This window comes from Myotis daubentonii, chromosome 2, assembly GCF_963259705.1.
Source record: "Myotis daubentonii chromosome 2, mMyoDau2.1, whole genome shotgun sequence".
Lineage (NCBI taxonomy): Eukaryota > Metazoa > Chordata > Mammalia > Chiroptera > Vespertilionidae > Myotis > Myotis daubentonii.
This window is the reverse complement of record NC_081841.1, coordinates 153,059,993-153,075,562: the sequence shown is the minus strand read 5'-3', so window position 1 is coordinate 153,075,562 and position 15,570 is coordinate 153,059,993. Positions and strand designations below refer to the sequence as shown.

The window sequence follows — 15,570 nt, the reverse complement described above, 5'->3', positions numbered from 1 at the left end:
TGTCCTTGCTTCAGTCCATTCTTTATGTTGCTCTCCATGTTGCTGTCAGAATAATCTTTCCAAATCATTAACTTCATTATGTCAGGACCCTTCCCCTATCCTCCACATGTTCACATTCTACTCTATTTGCCTGCTTATAGCACAAATGCACATTTTGAAGCATGCTTGACAAAGATTCACCATTAAGGATTCATCTTAAGGATTCACCATTTTTCCAATATACCATATGTCCTTATTCCATCCATGCTAAGCTACTTGCTATTTGCCAAACTTGTCACATTCTCTAAACATCAGTGCCTTTGCTAGAATATTTTCATTTTGCCTATTAGGCAAATTCCGAAGGATTCCTCAGTGCATTCACAAAATGTCACCTCTCTGGGAACCTTCTATAATCACAGGCAGAGTTAGTCCCTTCCTTGGTGAGCTCATTAATACTCAGTACATGTCTTTCTCTTAGTATTCACTGCACTATAATTGTTGTGTCTGTGTTATTACTCCACTTACATATGAACTTTTGGAAAGTAGGGACTTAAAAAATTTCTTCAATGCATTTCTTCAGCAAAATGTCATGCATATGTACAAAAACCTATTAATGAGTATTTGGTAAAGGACCAAGTTAATTTATCATCTACATTCTTACTAACTTTTCTGTTTGGCTAATAATTTGAATTTTATATAGGCAATGGTTATGTAAAACTAGGGGCCCAGTACACGAATTTGTGCACGTTGAAAGGAACTGTGGGCCACGAGGCTGCGGTGGGCACAGGGGCAGGTCTTGGCCCATCTTTTGTGCCCCCGCCTGGCCCCTCCCACCGTGGACCCTGGTCCTCTGTCTGCTGGCAGCCCCGCTCCCACATCGCTGTTCCCATGTGCTGATGGCACAGAGTGATTGGGGCTGGCACCAGCAGCAGGTGCGAGCGGAGCCATTGCCGTCAGCAGGTGCCAATACCAGCTGCTGTCCCAAACACCCCTCAGGAGAAGGGGGAGGTGGAGAAGCCCTCCGGGGCTATTGGGGTGGGCAGCCGCCACTCGTACCCACTGACAGCATTGAGTGATCAGGGCCAGCACCTGGTGCCAGCAGTGGGTGTGAGTGCCGGGTGAGACCACAGTGCACGGGAGCAAAGAATTTTCAGTAACCACCAGGGGCTCACCCCAATGACAGCAACCAGTGCCCCAACTTGGTCTGGTGTCCCCGCTCATCTGCTTCACCATACCACCATGGCCAACATCCCACCATGTTCTTCACTCTGCCTCCTGCTGCCCAAGCCTGTCATGTTCCGTGCATGCCCCCTGGTGCTCAGTGCATGTTATAGCAACCTGTTGTTCAGTTGTTCTGCCGTGTGGTCTATTTGCATATTAGGATTTTATATATATAGATGATTAGTTCAAGGAATTTTCTAGATTCACAGAAACAGAAGTTTTTTCTGCATAAATACATAGTGTGTATATTGCCTGGTGTTTTCTTTTTTTCTTTATTTTTTTTTTTAGCTTCAGAATTACAGGGAGATTATTTCATACCAGTATATTTTCATAGAGGTTTTTCTTGTTGTTTTTTTTTTAGTTTTATCAGCTCAGTATTATCCTTCTACAGTTGGGATAAGTCTTTAATCAATGAAAATTAACTTTGTTTCCTATTCTTTGCACTTACAAAAAGTGCTACAAAAACCCTCCTCCTATCTGTGTGTCTTTGCATATTTGTGTGAATATCTATAGGTTCTATTTCTGGAGATGGAATTTCTTAGAATTACAGTTAATACAACTTCCTGCAAAGTATCTTCAACATTTTCATGTGTAATAATATGGGAGCTATTATTCTTTTACTCTTCGTTCTACATTGTTATGGATCATAAATATAGAAGATCTATAAATATTTGTATAGAAAAATTTTAAATATATTTTTATTAATTTCAGAGAGAAAGGGTGAGGGAGAGAGAGATAGAAACATCAATAATGAGAGATAATCATGAATTGATTGACTCCTATATGCCCCATTTGGAGGATCAAGCCCACAACCTGGGCATGTGTCCTGACCAGGAAATGAACCATGACCTCCTGGTTCATAGGATGATGATCAATCACTGAGCAACACCAGCTTGGCAATATAGAAAATTTTAATTAGATTTATTACCTAGTACATTTTTTATAACCTATAAGTTTTAACTATTATGTATACAATTTTAAATATTTTAATTGTTTTATACTTGGCAATTACTTCTTTTCTTTTACTTATTTTGTTCCTGATTTTCATGAAAATATTTTGTCATTAAACATGATTTTATGCTTTGGTTTAAAAATTATGTTAAAGTTTTAAAATTACATTAAGCATTATGTGGGTATTATTTATTTTTCAAAAATATGAAAATATATTTGAGCACATGTTCTGAATAATATTATATAAAAGTAAGTACTATTTTTAGAATTGTGAAGAATATCTTCTACTGACCTATATATGTAGTGAACTATATTAATAGAGTTAATATTGAACCGTAACAGGATAATCTTACTTGGTCATGGTGTATTAGTCTTATATGTGCTGCAAAATTCTATCTTCCTAATATTTTATTTAGATTTGTGGATTAATATCCATAAAGGTAAATTTCCAGGATTTTTTGTGTGTACACTTGTGCATACATGGTACTATTTTATATGATACAAGAAGCCGGGTACACAGATTCATGTACTGGTGGAGTCCCTCAGCCTCGCCTGCAAGAATGGGCCTGAAACTGGCTCTCCAACATCCCTTGAGGGGTCCCAGATTGTGAGAAGGTGCAGGTTAAGCCAAGGGACCCCACCAATGCATGGTCAGGGCTGGGGAGGGACCGTGGTGTACTACAGAGTGTGTCTGGCCCATCTCACCCAGTCCCTATCAGCCAGACCCCATCAGCAAGCTAACCTACAAGTTTGAGTATCTGCTCCCTGGTGGTCAGTGCATGTCATAGTGACTGCTCAAACAGTCAAACAGTAGGAGGGACAATTAGCATATTAGGCTTATATATAAATATATAGATAGATACCTGTAAAAAATAATTAGAAACTTGCCTTTTTCAATCTATGTTTTGAAATATTGTCAGTATGTTAGAATTTTCTATTCCTCAAACCTTGATAGAACTCACCTCAGAAATTCTCTTTAGTCTTAGTTTTGGAGTGAGTGGAAGTAATTTTTTAAAAATATTTTCAGTTCCTTACATAATTTATGGCATATGTTGCTATTTCTCATGTCAACTTTAGTTATTTTTAGTTTAATAGGAAGATTTTGGCTTGATTCTGATGTTAAGTAGAATTAAAATCTATATATATAAAAGCCTAAGTGACCATTACAACTAAATGACTGGAACGACTAGAACGACCAGACTACCAGCCTGTAGCTGTGACATGCGCTGACACAGATCTTGCTTCTGAGACCCTGGCAGCCCATGAATCTGGTTCACCTGCACCCTGGACCCAGACAGGAGGGAGGGGAGAGACCCGTTACTTGAAGAATTGACCATTGGTTAGCTTGCTGCTGGGGCCAACCTCCCGTAGTCCCTTCCCCTAGCAGGCCAATCCCTCTGATCAGCCCCAATTGCTGGCCAGGCCGAGGGACTCCACCAGTACACGAATTCATGCACCGGGCCTCTAGTCACTATATAAAATCTAATATAGATTTTTATACATAGACTTAAATTTTTTAAAGTTCGGCATTAAATAATTCCCATATAATTCTAGACTCATAGATTTTAAAATAATGTTCTATGTATACAATTTTACTTAATGTTTTCATCAGCATGTATTGGTAAAATTATGTGTTTCTTTTATTTTTTTTTTGTGATAGTGAATTACACTCAGTGGTTTTCTAATGTTTATCCACCAACCTGCATTCCTGGAATGAACTCAACTAGTCTATGAGATATTATTTTTTGCATACATTGCTGGATATCATGTAGACATATTTCATTTAGAATTTTTATATCATTTATGTGCTGCAACATTCTATCTTTCTAATATTTTATTTAGATTTGTGGGTTAATATCCATAAAGGTAAATTTTCAGGATTTTTTGTGTGTACACTTGTGCTTACATGGTACTATTTTATATGATACAAGAAGCCATTTATATGATACAATGAATGTTTTAAGTTAATAACATACATTTTTTGTCGTATTTTCTTATTGAGTTTCCGCATTCTGGGACATCTGGTTAAATCCCTTGTGCTCATTATATCTTCTTTTTTTTTTTTTTTTTTTTTTTAACAAACCCATGAAGACAAGCCAAGAGTTGCCTTTTTTTTTTTAATATATTTTATTGATTTTTTACAGAGTGGAAGAGAGAGAGATAGAGAGTTAGAAACATTGATGAAAGAGAAACATCGATCAGCTGCTTCCTGCACATCCCCCACTGGGGAAGTGCCCGCAACCCAGGTACATGCCCTTGACCGGAATCGAACCCGGGACCTTTCAGTCCGCAGGCCGACGCTCTATCCACTGAGCCAAACCGGTTTCGGCTATATCTTCTTAATAACTTTTTAAGGTCTTTGAATCTGAGTTATATCTCCTATTTCATTAAAAACATTATTTATGTCTGCCTACTCTCACCTATGTCTCTCTCTCTCTCTCTCCTTCTCTCTCATCTGGTTTATCAAAAGCTTGTCAGCTTTATTAGATTTTTCAAGGTAACAATTTTGGCTTTGTTTATAGCAACCATATGTTTGAATTCTGTTTTATTACTTCCTACTTTTATCTTGGCTGTTTTTCTCTATTTTTTTTTTTTTAGGTTTGCTTTGCTGATCTTCTGTCAATTACTTAAGAAGCATACTCTACTAAACTTATTATTTTTCTTTTCTATATAAGCATTTAAGCCAGTGGGTCAACAAACATTTTTTTTTTTTTTTTTTTTTTTTGGTAAACAAGCAGATAGTGACTATTTTAATTTATGTGAGCCACATATAGTCTTTCTTTAATATATTTTTATTTTGTCACAACTCTAATAGTATACAAAAAATTCATATCACTATAATTATATGAAAATAGCAGCAGGTTGGATTTGGCCCATGAGCTATAGTTTGTTGAAGCCAGACTTTTTACAAGTTTCATTTTAAGCAATATTCATAAGTTTCAGTGAAAAAGTTTTGAAATACATATTATTAATTTTAATTTGTAATTTTTTTTTCAAATTCCAGTAGTGTTGTGACTTTGGTACATTAGTATTTAAAATTTTAGCAATTTCTTAACATACTTTCATACTTATTTTATTTTTATTTTCAAACTTATTTACATTCTGTGTAATTCCAAACCCTTGAAATCTGTTGAGGCATGCTTAACAGTAAGTGAATATTCAATGTATGTTTGAAAAGAGAGTAGAATCTCTAGTTGTTAGATTCAATATTATATAGAAAATTTAAATCAAGCTTTTAATTTTTCTCAGTTTTTTATATTTAAGACCTTTCTAAAATTTCTCAAACAAGCAGCATCTGTACACCTTGCAAACAGGCCCCAGGCCTGGCACTAGAAGCAGCTGGCCTTGATCTAAATCTTGGCCTCTCCTGAGAACCTTCAAACCTAGAACAAGTAGCATCCATCTGCAAATCACTATGAAGATCCTGCCAGGTTGCCCCATGCAACAGGTGGTGGCTGACCTCGCACCACCCCCAGGGGTCTTTAGATCCAGTGTACCTCACTGACAGCTTCACGCACACTATTTACAACCCTACCACCTCCATGAGCAACACTCTCAAGGGGCAGACTCAGTGAGCAATAAAGCCCCACTGAAGCAAATCCTGCACTTCTCCACTAAAGTAGCAGCTGGTCCTCCCAGATGATTGGCCTGGGGGTCAATCCCTCTTAGTGACATCAACAACAATAAAGGATCAATTACAAAAGGACAGTGCACACAGACCACACAAGAGTGCTTCTGGAGTGCCCAGCTTGATTGACTGGGGAGGCTGCACTGCAGGGCCCTACTGGACACCTACTATACAAGGCCAAGCTATCAAGCCAGGGAGACATAACATTCCCACCTAATACATAAAAACAAACATGGGAGGCTGCCAAAATTAGAGGAGACAAAAATAAATAAATGAAGGTCTCAAATGAAAGAAGAGGAGAAATCTCAAAAAAAAAGAGAAGAACTAAATGAAATAGATGCAAGCAAACTACTAGATACAGAGAGTTCAAAACAATTGTTATAAGGATGCTCAAGGAACTTAAATACAACTTCAAGAAACTTGGTATAAACTTCAACAGCACGAAAAATGCATAGATAACATAAAAAAGTACCAGTCAGAAATAAAGGATACATTAAATGAAATGAAGACTAATTTATAGGAATCAACAATTAAGTTAATGAAGCTAAAAATCAAATCAGCAGTTTGAAATATTAGTAAACAAAAAAAAAAACACCCAATCAGAACAGGAAGAAGAAGAAGAAGAAGAAGAAGAAGAAGAAGAAGAAGAAGAAGAAGAAGAAGAAGAAGAAGAAGAAGAAGGAGAAAAGAAGAAGAAGAAGGAGAAGATAGTGTAAGGACCCTCCAGGGCAAACTCAAGTATGCAACATTCACTTCATGAGGGGGTCAGAAAGAGAAGAGAAAGAGCAAAAAATTGGAAACCTATTTTAAAAAAAAAAAAAGATTAAAAATTTTTCTAACCTGGTGAAGAAAATAGACATACAAGTCTAGAACATACAAAGAGTCCCAAACATGATGAACCCAAAGAAGCCCATACCAATAAACATTATAATTAAAAGGCAAAAAGTTAAAGACAAAGAAAGAATCCTAAAAGCAACAAGAGAAAAAAAGTTAATTACCTACAACAGAGTCCCATAAGGCTGTGAACTAATATCTCAACAGAATAGAAACTTTGCAGGCCAGAATGAAGTGGCAAGAAATAGACAGTGATGAAAAGCAAGGACCTACAACCAAGATTACTCTAACCAGCAAAGCTATCATTTAGAATCAAGAACATACAGTCAAATATCAATTCTCAAACTTAACTCATTTCAGAAGGCTGCTCAAGAAGCAATTTTTTTTGAAAACCAAATCAATTTTTCCCCCTTAGAAATAATGTAAATTGAATTAATTTGTTCCAGATGCCAATATTATTCCTTGTTTTAACCTTCCCTACACATGGTACATGTCTAATGTACTGTTTAACCTATGTACAAATTATTTTTTTCTTTCACTTATCAAACCACCCCCTACTGGTCTTTAATGAATCAATTTCAACTCTCATTCCAAGGCTGTCTTTTAGGAAGTCAGTATGCAGCATCTTTGCTTTTTCACATATCACTGTTTCCAGAATGCTGTCTACATTTCCATAATGCTGTCTATCTGCTAACCACATTTCGTTGATCCAAATCAACAAGTTTCCAACTCTTCAATTGCCTGTGATCATCGTTTCTTTCACACCCTTAACACTATTGAGGACCTCTATATGTTTTAAAATTGTGCTAATTGTCCATTTTGCCATCAACAAAAGCAAAAAGAAAATACTCACGATGTTAACAATTCAAGATTTAGTGGTAAACTTTGTCACATTCTCTCCTTTGTTTGTGGCCTGAGAGATGCATTTTGTCATGATGATGTACCAGCATGAAAGGGTTGTAAGGTTAAAAACTGACATTCTGTTCTAACACTGAGACATTTTTCTGCAAATAACTTGGTCTAGAACTGAATTGTTGAAGATGGGAGAATTGGAGAGCTATGGTTTTGACTGTATAAAGAAGTTCCCAGACAAGAAAAAGCTAAATAAGTTCATGACCACAAAACCAGTATTACATGAAACGTTAAAGAATCTTCTTTATGAAGAAGAAAGAAAAAAAGATTAAAAATATAAACAATAAAATGCCAATAAATACATATCTATCAAAAGTTGACTCTAAAAAACAAAATTAAAAAATATTTATATTTAACTAAATCATTATTCCTAAAATTTTCCATTGTGTTATTACCTATTTCTTCTTGTAACTTCTATAAATTTTGAAACTATGCTATAGTTGTATGTAAATTAAATATATTTTTGTTAAATAATGAATTAGTATTTTATCATTATAGAGTAATCTTATTTATCTCTGGTAATTATTGTTTTCTTTTAATTTTAAAGCTTTTTGCCTAGTATTAATATTACTACAAGAGCTTTTGTTATCTTTAGCATTACCTTGCATTACTTTTTATTTTTTAACCTTACTGCACCTTTATGTTTCATTTTTTCTCTTGAAAATAGAATATATCTAGAATTTCTCTAGAAAATAGCATATATCTAGGATCATTAATATTAATTACTGATATGTATTAACTATAACATCTTATATTATATTTTTCATTTGTTGTGCTTTTTCTTTGAGTTATTTCTGGTTATAGTTTTACTATATTTTATCCTTTTGGGGATTAATTCTACTTCTTAAATATGTAGATTGATATCTTTCAGCAATTCACAGATTTTTCAGTCATTATCTCTTCAAATATAATTCTTTGTAGCTAATGAGTAAGAATATAAATAAAACCAAATTGAATATGAGTTAATTGTTAAACTGTGTATGGGTAATAAATAAATAATGATTTATAGACTATTCTATTTTGTATGCATTTTACAAATTTCATAATTAATAGTTTCTTTTTAATATATATACAACCAGCTACCTAAATAATGCTTCTTATGCATACCCATATAAAAGTTTGGAAGCTACATTCTACAAGCTATTTTGTAGCAGTAGCATAAGCTTTTTGTCTGGTTAATACAAACATACACATTAATACATACATATGTACATGTGTGTATATATATGTATATACACATATATAATAAATTTTATATAATACTTATATATTATAATTTTATATATACAGAAATATTTATAGATATATCATTCTACATATTCATTATATGTAACTCTTTACTTATGTATAATCTAAAGGAGAGCATAAAAGTCTTATAGAGTTCAATGAATTTTATAAACAACATACCCATGTAACCCAGACTAGAATAAGCACCCCAGAGGTCCCTGTGCTGTTTTTTAGATTACACATATTAGTCTGCTCCTAGGATAACCACTATTCTTACTCCTAATATTATATAATTTTTTGGTTTTAAATATATTTAAAATAAGTCACACAGAATGTGTTATTTCTAGCTTTTTGAGTTTACACTGTCTTCATTTGAGTTATTAATTTTACTAATTATATTTCAATTTCTAGAGTTCTATCTTGTTTTCAAGTTAACTTGCTATCTACTAATATCTTATACCTGTCTTTCATTTATTGATAGATTTATTGAACTAGTCATTTAAACTCATACTTATTGATCCAGTATCTGGAATATTTGTGATTCTGCTTTTGCTGTATGTTTTTCTGTTGATTCCAATCTATATTCTTGCATGTATGTTGGTATGTACATATATGTGTGTGTTTGGCAACTTTTATTTATTCATTTATTTTTGTATAGTTTATTTTTTAGAGTAATGTACCTGTGAAAATATACAATGTGTATGTTTCAGTTGTGTTTTTTCCTGAAAGGATTTACTTTTTATTTCCATATGGCTCACAAGAGAAATGACATTATGATGTTGAGATTTCTTTTGGCATTCAATCATAGTGGATTTGAGAAACATACTTTTTGAAGTCCAGCTCTTTATTATAAACTAGAGGCCTGGTGCACAAATTCATGCACAGGAGCTGATTACATCTTCATAAGATATTTTTCGGAAAAGTTTATTTTGTCTCTGCCTAAGATTTCTGCTCTGCATTGGGGAAACAAGGGATAAACGACTGGTATATTGAGAGATGGTATATCAGAGATGGGAGACTGAGAGCAGGCTGAGAGAGGGAAATGTAGAACCAGAAAGAGATCTTAAGCAATGCCATCTCTTTGCCCAACAGTATACAATTCTTTCTCCTTTGTCTACATTACAGCAGCAGAGTTTGTAGGCAAAGTTTTACAAAATGCTATTATAAAGTCAAAGTAAAATCCAGTTTTAGTTATTAGTATTCTGGATAAGGTGATATTTCAAAGACCAAAGAGCAATAACTAACACACGTTAATTAATAGATCATTCCTGAGATGGCAATGGTTTGATTATTTCAGTGATCCACAATTCTTCTACCTTGTTAATCGGAGGCCCTAAACACATTGCTTCCATTTCATAGTTAAAGAAAGACCAAAGTCCCATTTATCGTGTCTATTATTTTAACCATAAGAGGAGATAGAGGAGACATTGAATGACATGCTGCTGCTCTTTAATGGTGTGGCATAGAAGTTAAACTCATCGCTTCCTGGGAAATCCCATTAACCTGGATATAATCACATGGTTCAATGCTGCTGAAATCAGGCTAAGAAATATAGTCATTAGTTGTGTGGCCATGTATATGGATACAAGTTAGTCTCTTTATTAGTAATACATAAAAAGGACTTTGGAGATAAAAACAGTTTCTGATTCATCAAATAAAACTAAATATTATAGATGGATTATCAGGTAAACTGACCTGCTTCTGAGAAGCAGTAAGGATATTTAGAAATGATGTACTCATAAAGGCTTATCTAATTCATGGAAGGCATACAACACATTTTAAATGAATAAATTAGTGAATGTCTCAGCAATCAAGGACTGGGTTAAAAATGACAATAACACAGCACATCAGACTCACAGATTAAGCTCAATAAACATTTATTGAAAGACTATAGACCGATACTGTGTTAAGCAAGTACTGGGTTAAAAACATCACTCTAATATGTTAAAAATTACAATAAAGAAGAATATCAAACTAATTATATTAGAAGATATAGAAAGTTTGCCCTGGCTGGTTTGGCTCAGTGATTGAAGCGTTGGCCTGTGGACTGAAGGGTCGTGGGTTCTATTCCTGTTCAAGGGCACATACTGCAGTTGCAGGTTCCCCAGCACCACTAAGGGTCCATGCAGGAGGCAACCAATCCATGTGTCTCCCTCATGTCAGTCTCTCTCTCTCTCTCTCTCTCTCTCTCTCTCTCTCTCTCTCTCCCCTTCCCTACTCCCTCCCTTCCACTTTCTCTAGAAGTCAATGAAAAAAATTCTCAGGTGAGGATTTTTTTAAAAATGTAAAAAAAGATACAGAAATTTTAAATATTTTAAAATTCTCACATGTCAATCTCACAACTCTCTGCAGTGTTTAAATTCTATCAATATACCTCCATGAATAATCACTATAGGTTTGTTGTGATGCATGCACCTATTTCTAGCCATGTATAGATCCAAAAATATGTTATTAACAAAATTCATGAATCTGATGTACAAGCAGAATGTCAATGGATTTCTTCTTATAAAACATTCTTGCCACACAGACTACAATATTTAGTAGTGACATGATAAATATATTTTCTGTCTAAGAAACCTCTGTAGGAAGGCAAGTCACAATCAAAAGTGTGTTTGCTGTACATACACTTTCAAAACTGTATGAGACAAATATTTAATATCTATAATAGCCAAATGTACCCATTGTACTACAGAAATTTCCTCACCAGTGGGGCTGGGATATTTTTAATATATTGATAAAACCTTCTCCTATGAGTTTATCAGAAATGGTTTCAACCATCATTTAATTTCTATACTTTCTGACACTGTGCAAACTCTAAACCCAGCTCTGAGTTTCCCATTGATATATATTTTGCATATATCTCTTGAGTGTGTTTTACCAGCAAGTAATTCTGGAGACATCTTATTTTCTTCATGTGCTTTGAATATTTTAAGAACTATTCATTGTGTTAATTTCGTTATTAAAATTTGTTATTATAATATTGCTCATATATTTAAAGTACAAGGCAAATTGGGTTGAGTACTATATTTAATGTGCTATAACATACTATGGAAACACAAGGTGGGAAATATATTTGAGTAAAGGCACCAAAAAAAGCTCTCTACATAAGCAATTATATTTGAAGTAGGTTTTGAAGGACTAAAACGATTTCAAAAGTGGGGCAAGATAAAGAACAATTTAGATCAAGTAATCAGTGCAAACAAAGACAGGGCTGGACATGCCCTGGATCCCTCCCATGGTCACTCCTGGCCCCTATTGTGCACTGGTGGGGTCCCTCAGCCTGTCATGCGCCCTTTTACAACCCAGAAACCCTCAGGGGATGTCAGAGAGCCAGTTTTGGACACTCCCCTCAGGAGGGCACCAGAGGCAGGGTTCATGGCTGGTGAGTGCTGCTGTGGCGGCATGAGCCTCTCCCAATCAGGACTGATTGGGCAAAAGACCGCAGTAGGCAGAGTGGGGCCAGCATGAGCAGGAGTGGCAGGTAGGAACTGCAGGAGATGTTGGGCTGCAGGTTTTGGCCAGATCCCCACAGGTCACCCTGAGGGACCACACCTATGCATGAATTTGTGCACCAGGCCTCTAGTTTTAACATAAAATGACATTAGGGAGATACTATAATATATATTAATAAAAGAGAAACATGCAAATTGATGTCACTCTGTTATGCCCATCAGCCAATCAGAGTGACTATGCAAATTAACCCAAAAAAAAGATGGTGGTTAATTTGCATACGCAGGCGTGGAGCGAAGACTGAAGGCTCCAGCTGGAGTGAAGACTGAAGACTAAAGACTAAAGACTGAAGACTGAAGGCTGAAGATTGAAGAGGCTTGGCTTCTCTGCTGTAGCTGCAGCAGAGAAGACAACCCTCGCTGCGGCCGGAACAAAGGCCTGGGTCCCGGGTGCCAGTGGAAAACTGGTGCCAGCAGCCAGGGTAAGGAAGCCTATTGTGCAAATCTTCATGCAACAGATTTTATATACATATATATATATATATATATATATATATATATATATATATAGAGAGAGAGAGAGAGAGAGAGAGAGAGAGAGAGAGAGAGAGAGAGAGAGAGAGAGAAATTTGCTAATTAGGCCGGGATCCCATAATGGGTCACAACCAAAGAAGAGGAACAGGAGGATTTTGTGCAGGCAGCACTGGAAGCAGGGCAGAACTGGGGACTGGCTTCCTTAGTAGTCTTGCAGGGTCAATCTCAAGAGGACAGGCCAGGCACCAATAGACCAATGCTGCTGGCAGGATCCTGACAGCTCTGCCAGCCTCCTAGAACTTGGACTCAGGCACTGAGGCCTCTTCCCCTCCCCTGGACTGGCTCCCTTAGTAGTCCTGCAGGTTGAATCTGAAGAGGACAAGCCAGGCACCAACGGATGAGCGCTGATGGCACTTGAATGTGAGCAGACAGAAGGTAAAAAGACCTTCAAGGCCTGTCCAAGGTGGGTTGGTGTTTAAAACTAAGTGGGGTGGTCCGGAGCTGCACAGCACTGACAACCATGGCAGTCTCTGTGTCGGCAGCATGGCTGTGGACTGGAGTGTGGGGAGTGAGGACCATGCAAGCCAGAGGCTTTGGCTGCTAACATTCAGCTAATTTCAGCTCCGAGACTGGCATGATCATGGAAGCCGGTGGGACCTTCGAAAAAAAAGGAGAAGGCGGAAGAGGAACTATACTTCCAAGAGGGACTAAAGAACAGTTGGCAGCCTTGAAGAAACAATATGAAGAAGAGATCACTCATCATAAAAAGGAGATTGAGCTTCTGCAGAAACAAATTGAGTGGCACAAGCAGAACATCAAGAAACTGAAAGGTCATGATACTGCCGGGTGTCAGGGTGAGGGACAGCCATATTTGCTGGTGTGACCCAAGCTGTCAACAAGAAAAAGTGCACAGGAGCTTGGCGTGCACACACCCAGGTGGATGTCTTACAAACTGAACTTGACCGCACAGATGCCCGCCACCTCCCTCAACACTGCTGGGAGTCCACCGGCCTTCCACCAGCATGGCAATGTCCTCCCAGTACCGCCAGCTGATGAGTGACTATGGACCACCATCTCTAGTATACACACAGGGAATAACCAGGTGCCCCAGAGCAAATATGTTGAGCTGCTGGTCATCATCTAAGAGCTGGGGAAGAAGATCTGACCATGTACACGGGCAGCAAGAGCACGATGGAGAGACTGAAACGAGGCATCATCCACACAAGAGGGCTGGTTCAGGAGTGCTTGGCCGAGATAGAGTGGAAGGCCAGGTCCTAGTCTCCGAGTCATCGTGAAAGGCTTTCCCTCTTTTTCCAAGAAGTGACAGCTCATGCCCCCCCACCCCCCTTCAGATGAAACTTGGTTTCAAATGATAACAGCTTGGTTTCTCCTCCCCGTGCCCCCTCCCATGGTTCCTCAGGCTCCAAACCTCCCGTTGCTGAGATGGAGAAGAGATTTTTGCAGTCGTTAGGTTTACATATTGTTAGAAACTACCCAGGGCGCTTTGTGTATGTTTTTTTTTTTAAGCATTGATTTACATGATGCACGTCAGTTACCTATTACAGAAAACTGTAGTTGTCCTCCCAGACACCGTGTTTCTCTTCTGGATACATTTCTGTTACTCACATGGTTCTTTGTTTCTCTTCTGAGCGGATCCAACTCTGAGGGTTTGTTTCAGTGAGTCCTGAGGCAGTGCTTTAGTAGCCAGAGCCCATTCACCACACAGTATAAATTCTGCTCAATGTAACTTTTTTTTTTTTTTTTTTTTGCTTAAGCATTTGCATGACTATTAGTACTTTGAAGTCAATCTTTAAAATGCACAAGTTATAAATACAGAAGAAAGAGCAACTTATCGAACCTCAACCTTGAACCTCACCTGACAAGGACCCCTGAAATCTCCCCTAAGGATGTATGTAGATTTCAGTTCTGCCTTTCCCATCAGTGGATCCAAACATCTGGGAGAAAGTGACTAATAGTGTTTGCATCTTTGTATGTATTTATTACTTGATGTAATAAAGCTTATTTTCATTGACAACAACAACAAAAAGAAACTGAAAGATCATGTTGTTGATTAAGTGCACACAGTTCCCCATAGAATGGCTACATACTGCCTACTTCTATGAAGACATAGTTCTGGTAACTAATATCTATCTATGCTGCTAACAGGTTATAATAAATTGTGATCAGTGGGAAAAAAACACACACAACAAAACCAAGTGGGATGACATTGGAATTACCCAAGTGCACCCTCAACCCCTTCACCTGCCCAGATGCCTAGGGTCCCTTTACAGCTGGGCTGAGCCCAGGGATGCCCAGTGGCCTGGACGCCAGGCCTGACCACCTCTCTGGTTTGGTGCAAACATCTGAAGTTTGCATTTGTTGCCAACTTAAGAAATTGGAGCGTTCACATAAAATCAGGATTCCCCACTTCTCTTTCCAAAGTGGCCGATTGGGCTACCAACCAAAGGTGGTTGGTGTCACTTCAACCCTAAGAGGAACCCCCAGCTTGGGGGTGTGGTGACGAGGAAGCTATCTGTGCAGATAGTTCAGTTGTGTAAATTCCCGTTGACTGTGGCACAGCCCAATAGTGTGGCTGCTCAAGTGCGAGGCAGCACAGCCATGAAACAGTGCAGCTGTTAAACAAGGCCGCTCTTCAGCTTTCAGGGGGCTCCACATGCTCCAACCCAGTGCACCCCACTCTGCCCTGAGCTGCCCAGTGCACCCCACTCTGCCCCAGTGAGACAGCTTCAGTGTTTCAGCTCCAGCAAACAGAATACGTCCCAGTGGAAAGGGAAAGTGTAGCCCTGGCCGGTGCTGCTCAGTGGATAGAGCCTC

General features: G+C 37.6%; 2 pseudogenes; both read left to right on the top strand.

Annotated features, from left to right (window-relative positions):
- The first annotated feature begins 13,255 nt into the window (after positions 1-13,255).
- LOC132226370 (ATPase inhibitor, mitochondrial-like) lies at positions 13,256-14,886 on the top strand (annotated as a pseudogene).
- Positions 13,758-14,013, top strand: LOC132226368 (cyclin-dependent kinase 2-associated protein 1-like; annotated as a pseudogene).
- Positions 14,887-15,570: the final 684 nt, after the last annotated feature.